This window comes from Ambystoma mexicanum, chromosome 2q, assembly GCF_040938575.1.
Source record: "Ambystoma mexicanum isolate Mex_15411 chromosome 2q, UKY_AmexF1_1, whole genome shotgun sequence".
Classification (NCBI taxonomy): domain Eukaryota; kingdom Metazoa; phylum Chordata; class Amphibia; order Caudata; family Ambystomatidae; genus Ambystoma; species Ambystoma mexicanum.
In genome coordinates this window covers 1,268,908,063-1,268,919,939 of record NC_090924.1, presented here as the reverse complement: position 1 = coordinate 1,268,919,939, position 11,877 = coordinate 1,268,908,063, and positions in this window count along the sequence as shown.

Genomic DNA, 11,877 nt, shown 5'->3' with positions numbered 1-11,877 from the left:
ACATTGTTGTGCCCGATTCCCTGGATCAACCCATGATTCTATGGTCTTGAGGAACTCTACAATACCACGCTACATGGAGCGACACGCAGGGAACAGATCCTGGCTACTCGGTGAGTCTCATTACATGCATGATAATGTGGGGTATGTGATTCGGCAATGACCTGGCAGGAAGGGGGGGGGGTGGTGTGCGTACGTAGCAATGGCATTCCACATAATCCGTTTATCGTCCACATACAGGTGATGCTGGATATCCACTGAAGAGATGGCTCCTCACACCAGTCCGGAACCCACGGGACCAGCATGAGGAGGACTACAACCATGCCCACTCACGTACCCGTGTAGTCATTGAACAGGCATTCGGCCTACTGAAGACTCGTTTCCGCTGCCTCAGCAGGTCTGGCGGGGCACTCCTGTACCGCCATGAGAAGGTTGCAAAGATGGTGATGGCATGTGTCATGCTCCACAACATGTGCGTTCGTAGAAATGTGCCCATGCCCCCTGACGCAGAACTGCAAGCACCTGATGATGGTCATGATGAGGGTGGGGATGTGGCAGCACCTCAAGGAGTCTGCGAGGCACCGGAGGGCCGTGACATTCGTCAGCATCTCATTGATGCATGCTTCTAGCACTCACGCCTGGTGGCTGATACATGGACACGGTACTCGTGGCACTGTGTGTGTCTGGTACATGCACAATATGGACTGTACGCCTATGATGGCCTAGTACACAATGATCATTGTCCACACATCACATTGGTTGATCGTGCACTGTTTATGGCATATGTGATATCATATTGAACACCCTATCGACCCGCCACCCAAGTGAGCCCAACACACCCCCTCCACCCTCCTACCTCCCCCCCGAACACCAGTGTCCAAAGATACTCATTGTCAGTGGGCTGTCGCTATTGCAAGCCCCCTCTGCGGGTATCAGGGGCACCCCTGCCTGTGGAGCGCAGGTTCCTCCCAGATCTACGTTGGGGGCTGCCCTGGACGGAACTTGCAACGGATGATGTCTCTGCCTGCTCACGTCCATGCATGTCCCTAAGGGTTTGTGAGAGCTCACTGCGGCAAGTTCGGCACATACGTCTGTGGACGTCGCATGCAGTTCCCCCCTCAGGCTCTCGGTGCTTCTCTCCATTTGGACTCTCAGGCTCTCGGTGCCACTCTCCATTTGGACTCTCAGGCTCTCGGTGCTAGTCTCCATTTGTGCCCTTAGTGTCTCTGTACTTCTCACCATTTCTGCCCTAAGTGTCTCAGTTGATGTTTCTATGTCTGCCTTAGTGCCCCCACATTCATCGGCATGGTCCTTGAGGAGCGTGGCCAGTTGCTGCTGTTGCACGATTAACTGGTCGAGGGACTGTTGCCTCTGCTGGGCCATGGCCATTTGCGGGGGTGTCACAGAGGGGCTGTTGACCTCATGTTGCCTTGCCACAGGGCTTGTGGGGGATGGCCAGTCGTCGTCTTGTGGGTGCCCCTGCGTGGTATCCTCATGTTGTACGGGATGGGACAGACAGGGGGATTGGGACAGGTCATGGATGGATCTGACTTCGACATCCCCGTCTTCTGTGTCGGAGCATGCTGCCATCAATGGGGTGTCACCTATGGTGCTGCTGCCACCAGAGGCAGTGCCTTCTGTGGCATCCGTTGGGGGGACCTGTGGTGGTGGTGTTGTGGGCATGCTGGCTGCTGGGGTGCCTGTTGATGTTCCCTCCTCTGTGCTGCCACCTGATTTGTGCTGCTGCCGTGTCTTGATGCGTGCAGCTGAGGTGGAGGGTCTTTGGCCGTTGGTCTTGGCCCTCTTTGCAGGTGTGCTGGTAGGGGTGTCCTGATGCTCGTCGTTTGGATCGGACCCTGTGGTGGAGTAAAGGAGGGCGAGGGTTATTAATGGGTCTGTGGGTATTGGAATGGCATTGTATCACATGCATTGGGGTGGTACCTGAGGGTGATTTGGGTCGGGGCCTTGGAGGTGCTTTCATTTGTGTGTGGAGTGAGGGTGCAGTTGTTTGGCAGCCTGCAGTAAGGGTGTGCCTGCTGCACGTGTAGTGGGTGTTTTAGGGGTTTTTAATTATTCATGTATTTATTGTGAGTTTTAAAGTGCGCTATCAGGCCGATGTGTGTGGACGTTCTCCTGGACATGTGTTTCTGTTGCACTATGTGGACACATGGTACTTCACATGATTGGACATTGTGGATTTAGCATTGTTTTATTTGGCCCACCTACCTGAATCTTCGGATGTCTGCACTCCTTTCTCCATCCCTCCGACTCCCTCTATGCTCTCCATTCCGATGGTGGAGGCACAGATTTCTTCCCAAGGGGTCAACTTGATGGGTGATTCAGGACCTCCCCCGGTGGCTGTGGCAATGTTGCGGTTGGCAGAGAGTATGCTGCGGACGCGTATCCGCAGGTCGTCCCATCGCTTTCGGCATTGCTGTGGGGTGCGGGGTGCGGTCCCCACCGCACTTACCCGCTGTGCCACCAGAGCCCATATGGCCTTCTTGTTTGCAAGTGCCGTCCTGGTCATTTGTGTGCAGAAGACGACGGCAGCATTCTCCTGGAGGGTCTCTGTTAGCACGGTGAGTTCCTCACGGGAGAAGTGGACCTGCCGCTTGCGGTCGCACGCTTTCTTCGCTACTTTTCCCATTTTTCTTGGTTTCGCTAGGGTGGATGACGGGTTGGGGTGTGTCTCAGGGTAGTGTTTTTAGTGGTTGTGTGGTTTTAGTGGTTTTATAGGTGTACGGCGGGATGTTTCCCGTTCCGGGCCCATGTTTTTACTTCCGTTTCCGTATATTTCCGGTCACCGTACTTTCCGGTAGGCGCACACTGCGGTGTCCGCTGTGATGGGTGGCGGTATTGCACCTAGGGCGCCGTACGGCGGCGGTGTGGGCCGTTTTGGGGTCATTTCCGCCATCGCGGACTTTGCACTTCCGCCATGCCGTGGTGCTCGTGCCCGATGGGTCGGAATGGGCCGCACTTTGCTCCTTCGTGCAATGGCGGAAACGCTATTTACGCTGTGGCTGTCCGGTCAGTCACTTTCCGCCAGGGTCGTAATGAGGGCCAATGACTTTATTCCCCTGCCCTTTTTCAGGCTTTTCACACTGCCAAGAGAATGACTCCCTTCTCTTAACTTCTTTCACAAGGTTTATCAACACCTGGGTGAATTACTTTCTTCCCCTGGCCTTTCTCAGGCTTTCCACACTGCCATGAGAATGACACCCTTATCTTGGCTTCTTTCACAATGTTCATCAACACCAGTGGGAATTACCTCTTCGTCTGGCTTTCTCAGGTGTTCCATACTGCGAAGAGAATGACTACCTCCTCTTGGCTGGTTTCACAATGTTCATAAACACCAGGGGGCATGACCCCATCCCTGGCCCTTCTCATGCTTTTCACACTGCCAAGACAATTACTCCCTTCTCTTGGCTTCTTTCACAATGTTCATCAACACAGGAATGACCTCTTTCCCTGGCCTTTCACAAATGTCAATTCTGACACACAGGCTTGTGTTGAGCAGATCTGGCGTATTCCCCTGCCAGGTACTGCCACAAAGAAGATGCACTTTGGAGAAAGTCTCTTTTCCTTTTTCGGGCTTCCCCTATACCTCGTTCACATTCCTGCCAGGTATAGACTTTCTCCCAATTCTTCCTCTTTCTTCTCTTTGTGATATCAGACCCCCTTCACAAACTCTTAAATACTTTATCTCCCAGACTCACCTTTCTTGCTTGGTTTCGCTGATAGACTTGGTTCACTCTCCTGCCAAGAACTATTGCGTGGCTCAAAAGTGTAACATAGTTCCTTTCCCTCTGTCAGGGTTCGAGACACTGTATTCTCGACTTCTCTCTCCTTTCTGGGCTTTACACCACCTTCTTAGGGCTCTAGCACCTTCCTGACAACCTGCATACCTTTTCTCATGGTCCGCAGTGGTTACGGGTCTTCCTTGGTGCCTGCGGTCTGCGATGGGGCTTCCCCAACTCTTGTGGTCCTTCTTTGGTTGCTCTGCAGCGATACTTCTCATTCAAGCAGCGCAGCTCTTCCTTCCTGCACTTCGCGATACTCAGGAACACCAGGAACTGCCCTTTTCTGGCTTGCCGAGCATCCCACCACTTTGCAAGAACCTAAAATGCTGAAATAATAAAATACAGGTCTGTGCAGAGCTCTGACAGTAGCTAGCAAAACAAGCCAAGGTTACCATGAATAAGGAAGGATAGGAACGTCGAAGTGAAAGCACAAGTGACAATTCCCAGGACGCAAGCCATATATTCTTAGATTAATTAAGAGCACAAATAACCTTTGTAAGCCAGGTACAGGACAATTATAAACCAAAAGACTCCATGAAGAATAGCTTAAGAGTGTCCCCAGTGGTAGGAGAAACCATAACACTTACATTAATATTAGCTAAAATCTTAATAAATGCAGGGTGAAATAATTCCAAACATGGTCCCATCGCACATGACCCATAATTGAAGAACACGGCGTATTCATTAGCAAGGAACACAACTAGGACACCTGCCTTACTCCTTATACATATCCCCAGACACAAGACACCACGCAAGGGCAAATACAAAAATTTCCCTCTGGCTCATGGCCTAGAAATGAGGGATCATATGCTTAATTGATCTACTGCTGTCTGGCTCATATCTTGACAACCTGTCAGTTGTCCAAGGTTGGTCAGCAAGAAGCCAACCAATCAGAATCCTTAATGTTAGGCCACCCATTACGTATTATGCCAACCAATTACATATTGTAGAGATTATCTCTTTTTACTATTTTCAATTTAGAGGTGGCCTCAGGAGGAGCCATCAGGTTGTCATCAACCAATTAAATATTTTAAACATATAGAGCCTCATTACGACATTCGCAGAACGGGTTAACAGGCTCTGCTAATGAAGGCGGACCCATTAAACCCGTTCGACAAAATTACGAGGTCCCCTCGCAGGACCCGGTAAGGACGCCTGGTACCGGGTCGCGCGAGGGGAAGAGGGAGCTAACAACGGGCCGGTCGCAATCGGCCCGTTGTTAGATCCCTCTCCCATTCCCATTGAGCTCTATGGAGGCTCAGATGGGAATGGGGAAGGTCCGGGCCCGTGTTCCGAGAGGGAGGAATTACCGAGCCCTCCGAACTCGGAATGGCCCGGTAATTCCTCATTCTGGGAACCCGGTAAAGGAGCCCGGTTAGGTGGCAGCCATGGAGTTAATAGCTCCATGGCTGCCGCCAAACTCGTAATGGGGCGCATAGAGTCTATATGTAGCCAATCCCCTTAAGCAATCCCTAGTTCCTGTAGGTTTTGGACTGAGAGATTATGTTGTAATGTCAGTAATGACGGGTTTTGAGTATTAAATCCATTGTTTGTATTGGATTAATCGAGAGCTCCAAGAATTTTTATGCTTGTATGCTGTCACTGCTTTATTTGGACTTCCCAGGCCGTCTTCACAAATACAAGATCCTGAATTCCACACCTAAATGCCCCAGATCACAACCCAGTCCAGACTATGTGGTGTCAGCGGCGGCCCGAAAACAAGTACCCAATCCATCCTTGCCAGGCAGTGCCCCTCCAACCCCCCAACAAAGAGGTCAAGCATCTGAATGCCTTCAGGGAAGTGCATCCTATTGATGGGTGCCACCACCAGCAAGACTGCTAATGCAATGGCCATTCTGTCGAGATACGACAGGGAACCTTGGTGTAAACTGGGCCCAATTATAGAATTTCCTCCAAATGACAAAAAGGATGAGGCTTATGCCCTGATTAATGAAGGCAAAGCTGCATCGGACCATTTCAGTTGATATTGCGGACGCTGGCTTCCGACAACTTGGTAACGTTGCTGTCCTACTTAGACAAGGCTGGCTTAAGGCCACCAACTTCCAGCCGGATGTTCAAGCAAAGGTGGCGGACAAGCCCTTTGATGGCATGGATTCATTTGACAAAAAGGTAGATGTGACCCTGCAAACCATTAAAGTGGACACAGAAACCGCGCGTTCACTCTGCATGCTGCAACAACTTTGCCAGCCCTTTCGGTCTGGGAAATCCTGTTTCTCAAGAACATCAAGAAACTACAGGCCTTCTTACAGGTCTCTTTCACACCGGTCCCAGACATATTCGGTGTCGAACAGTTATATGTTCTAATTCCCAAAATCAGCTCCAAATATTTATTTTCAGGATCTGTGCAGCTAAATTGATTCCCTGTTCTCTACTCTGCTACTTGGAACATCAAAAATGTCTTTGTACATATTAACGCACAAAGCCCCCTTCCTGTAATTCCGATCTGATGATTGATGAAACTCCCCACGGATTTATCAAGTAAGCAAATGTGAGCCTTCCTGACATTCTTCCTAACAAAAAAACGAATCACATTTTACCAAACATGGGGAGCAGGGGACACCCCTGCAATCCCTGTTCGATATAATGTTTTTCATCATTGTTGCACTTGCCGAATGTGCCGTAAAAGTGTATTCAGCATTTTTTATTTGATATATTAGGGGATTACCGCAAAGCCCCAGTCTTACCAGGGAAACCAATGCCACCGCGACTCCTCGCATACCAGAAGCCAGCTGGCAAAACATACTGACCCATATCGGACACAGCCACCCAACTTTCACACCCCAGTGGGAGCGAGGACCACAATTCCTCCCTTAGAAAGGGTCGAGAAGCATGTGCCCTTACTACCAGAGGAAGTAAGATCACTCATGTCAAAGGGTGCTTATCGACAAGGTCCCATTGCGTCAACAGAGACAGGGAGTGTACTCCAGGTACTTTGTAGTCAAAAAGATGTCGGGAGGCTGGAGGCCCATCCTAGACTTCTGCATCCTCAACAAGTTCCTCAAGGCTCAAACCTTCTGGATGGTTACGCTGCAGCACATCTTGTCTCAGATTCAGGAGTACAACTTCCTGGCAACCTTAGCTCTGCAAGATTCATATGTCCACATCCCAGTTCATCAAAACTGCAAGTAACTGCGATTCACTGTGGAGGGTCAACATTTCCAATTCAAGGCCCTGCCTTAAGTTCTTTGCTCAGCCCCTAGGATATTCACCAAATGCCTTGTCCCGGTAGTGGCACAACTCCACTCACGAATACATGTCTACACGTACCTCGATGGCTGTGTGCGGATTCCCTTCCCTTGGCTACCCACCATGCATACAGTCACTAGGATTCTCTGTGAACTTTGCAAAATATGTCAGATCCAATCTCAGCATGCACTATTTTTGGGAGCTCACGTCAACACAAACTTGTGCATAGCCATGCCCTTACAGGAGATGGTGCGGTCCATTATTGTCAAGGCCCTCTTACTGTCCAGGTTGGACAGTAAGAGTCCCATCACCTGAAATACCTTCTAGGGATGATGTCTTCGTGCATTCCTCTTCTTCGGCATTGCAGGCTCTGCCTGCAGCCTCTCCAGGAGTTCCTCGATTCATGATGGCAGCAGGCCTCTGGATCCTAAGAGGTCAAGATTCTTCTGAGGCAGCACTTCAGGAAGGCCTTATGCTGGTGGTTGGTCCATGCCCATCCTTTCACAGTGCTCTCTTTCATCTGCCACAACATCAGCACACTGTCATGACGGATGCCTCTCTGGAGGGCTGGGGCTCACATACAGGGGATCTGCATGTCAGAGGTCTGTGGTCAGCAGAAGAGAAGACTCTTCATATCAATCTTCTGGAGTTTTACACAGTGTTTTGGGCCCTCCAATCATTCCTTCCACAATTCAAGGGCCAAGTGGTCTGGATATTCACCAACAACACTACCACTATGTTATATATCTACAAACAAAGTAGCACCAGGTCTCTCTCCCTGTCAACGGAGGCACAAACCCTGTGGCACTGGGCGTTGCATCAGAACATGTTCCTCATTCCTTTCCACTTGCTGGGTATTGATAACACAATGGCGGATTCCCTCTGCAGGAAACTCATCTCTTGCCATGAATGGGAACACCAACCTGCTCAGCTCTGCTGCATTTTCCATCTGAGGAGCACCCCGGAAATCGACATCTTTGACACCCACACCACGCCTTTGCCTGCAGGTTCTGCCACCCGGAGAGCCTGGGGGATGCCTTCACCTTCCCTGTGAGAGAGGTAGTTTCCAGTATGCCTTTCCTCCGATCCCCTCGGTGGCTCGGGTGTTAACTATTTACTGACAGCATCAGTGCAGTCTGATCGTAGTGGCCCCAGCCTGGCCTAGGCAATTCTAGTACTCTGACCTCCTTGCCCTGTCTTCTGCTCCATCGATGAAGCTGCCTCATCTGTGCAATGTCCAGGAGCAATGGCATAGTGTTGCACCATGATCCAGCCCCTCTGAATCTGACTGCCTGGCTCCTACATTCCTAGTGTTTGGCAATATACTGCTACCTCAAGACTGTAAAAATGTTCTGGCTATGGCTTGTAGGTCTTCCACGCTTGCCTGTTAAAGGAGCAAATTGAAACTTTTTCTTGCTGGTGTGTGGGTCAGGGCCTTGACCCTTTTAATGTACAGCCTAAAGGCATCCTGCCATACCTGATGTCCTAGACTCGAGCCGGTCTTGCTCATTCCTTCATCAAAGTGCACTTTGTGCCACTTTCAATACTATACTTGTTCCTCTTCCACCCCTTCTCTGTGGTCACACTGATTGGTCAAGGAGTTCATCAAAGGCCTGTTCTATTCCTTCCCGCCTGTCTGACGGCTGGCCTCAGCCTGTGAGTTAAATGTTGTCCTCTCAAAGCTCATGGGCCCTCCCTTTGAGCCATTGCATAAAGTCTCTCTCAAATTCCTATCCTAGAAGACTGCTCTGTTGGTTGCCATCACTTCGGCTAGACCCCAATATGCTGCCTTGTCTGTCCCCTGCCCTATGACTGGGGCCAACTGGGGGTGACTAGAGAATGCTTTGTACACCATCCCTTTGTCCATCACCCTCTATCTTCAGGGGTTACCAGGGCCCTTGGGTCTTCCGGCCAGGAGTCTCCAGAATCAGGCATGTGACTTCACCACATCACGCTCTTCAGCCTTTGGGTGGATGGGGACTGATTGTATAAATTACTGGACCACACAACTGCTATTTCATAAATTGGCTGAAGATATATGTCGGGCAAGAGTTCCACACTTCTCTTCTTGTGAAGCACAACACTTTCAAGGCAATGAAAGATTGGATTGGATTGGTAACCAATGTGGTTTTTGACGGCTTCTTATATGTGGTCGAAACTATCCAGGCTGAAAATGAGTAGTGCTGCTGGCCTACTTTGAATGACCGTCATGCAGGTCATCTCTTTTATGCAGAGACCCAACAGGGGGATATTGTAGTAATCAAGGCGAGACACGACCAATGTCTTCACTAATTGGACTTTGTGGTTTATTGTCAATGCAGGGATGGTTTTACAGAGTTAGTTTGACCATATAATATCATCTGATCACAATCCTCGAAATTTGACAGGTATAATATATCTTCTGATGGAAAAAAAACTCCAATGTTTTTGGTTTTCATTACTGGTATAGGGCAGTGGGCTGAGGTCGACAGACCACAACCTGGAGCAGATGTTCCTGGGTTCAGAGAAAGTTGACTGTCTGACATCCATGATTGGACAGTAGAAAAACAACTACAGACATTGACTAGGTGGGATCGGGTATTTGAGGTCAAGGTGTTCCCTCTGTTGTGTGTTGTGTACCATCCAGAACTATTTTGAAGGACACCTTGAAATGATCTACAATAGTAGTTAATGAGCAGGAATAGAAATGAAAGAGCCCCGAGAATAGTTATGAGCTTTATGGAACACCACATCTGAGGAAAAAAGGGGTTGGACATAAAATGGCCCCATCCTAACCCTGCATATTAGACTTGATGAGGAGCATACAGGTTGAGTCTGTTCGCGAGGTGCCAGAGGGCCTTTTCAAGATATACATTTCTGGACTAAGGTGGCCACTTAGAACTTTTTCCTAGCTGAAACTGGTTAGCCAATGAAGATGGTGTACGGTTGGGGTTGTGTGATCCCCAAAAGGAAGTCTCATCATGACATTCATATTTTGCAGGAGCTCAAGGTTTTGGCAGAGGAACTTGAGAAGCTCCCTATGGAGAGCACTATAGTAATCTAGTTTTGCACCTATTACAGCTCTCATGCTGATGTTCAAATGATCATGAATTAGGTAAGGGCGTATTTGTTTGAATAAATGAAGATGATTAAAGTACTACTGATGATCCATTTATTTGGCAAGAAAAAGTAAGATGGAAGTCTAAATCCACCCGAAGTATTTTGACCTTGGATGAAATGGAAAGCAGATGCAGGTCCAGTTGAAAATTAGAAGGCTGATGGGTATGAGTGGACCTATGTGGGCGCACTACAGCAAGCTCGGTTTTTGAGGTACTTAGGTACAGCCAGTTTTTCTGCATCCAGTTTTAGATTGGAAGAAAGTCATCCGTGAGAAGACAGTCATCAAGATCAAAAACACCAGCAAGTTTAAAAAATAGTTGGGTGTCTTTAATATAACATTAATACCCCAATATCCAGACTACAAAGCAGATCATGAAAAGGCTTGACATAGACACTGTACAATAATGGGGACAGTGGAGAGCCCTGGGGCATGCCACATTGTATTTCAGATAACTTGGTACTGGTGATGGTATTGGCAACAAGAGAGTAAGGAACCAAACCAGGATAAGGCTTAATTTAGCACACTCGGCACAGAGTTCAGTCTGTGACATACGATTCCACGATCGAGGGTATAAAAAGCTACCAGTAGGTCGAGCATCATCATAAGTTGGACCCAGGGTTCCCTAGGTGGCATAGAAGATCCTCTCTCACATGCAACAAGGAAGTCTCGTTACCTCATGAACTTTTGAAACCCGATTGACACACCATGAGATTCAACAAAATCTTCAAGTTGCATTCTCACTATTTTTTCTAGCATTTTCCTGAGCAAAGTGATATTGGTGATGGGTCTATAGTTACCTGCAGAGTCAGGGTCCAAAGGTTTTTTTTTTTTTATAAAGGTGCAATCGATGAGAGGTCAAAGGCAGGTGGAATGATGCCTGTTGAGAGATAGCCAGTTATCAAGTCTAAAAGGAATGGTAGAATGCCATCAATACAGTCCCGTAGGATCTGTATAGGGCAATTGTTTCCTGGGCAGGTAGTGGGTTTTAACGAAGTAACTATTTGACGACAGTGATCAGGCAACATTTTGGTTAGAGTAGAATTGGAAGTTGATTTAATATTAAATGACAAGGAGATTATTATTTTGAGTCATTAAGGACGGGAAATTGAGTTCATTTAATCGTCCACTAAAGCCTGTCAGTAGTTATAAGCTTTGGCACAGCTTGCAATTGGGATGTTCACGTAATGGGCCTCAACCAATCCCCAGTGGTGAATGGTTTACGGGCCGCAAAGGTGACTGGGAGCAGGCTCGAACCTCTCCAGGTGGAAAAGCTAAGATCTTAAACCTGGGCTAGGGAGCGGGGACCAGGCTGCCTCAATTGTCGTGCCCTGCTATGCCTAGAAGGCAATAAAGGAGATTCACATTTTGGGGTGGCTCAGATTTGGACCTATCACTTGGTATACATCAACCAATCCCCAGCGGCGAACAGTATCAAGGCTTCCAGGGGGGCCGGTAGTGGGCGGGGAATACTGCAGGAAGCAACATGGAGACCTTGACGCTGCGCAGTGTGGCACGGGATCAGGCCACCCAATGGTTGTGTAATCAGCCATGTTCTCTGAACACGCCTGCTGTGCTGCATATATAAAGCTGTGCTTCTCATTATGAGTATGGGGGTAATGGTAAAATAAGCAGACTTTTTAATACTTCCTATTTTTAAATTGCGACCTAACTTTGATTTATTACTGCATGAGGCATTTAAGGCAAACATATATAAATGGACTACATTGGGGGAACTATTCCTTCTCACTAATTTCCATATATGGCATGTAGTAC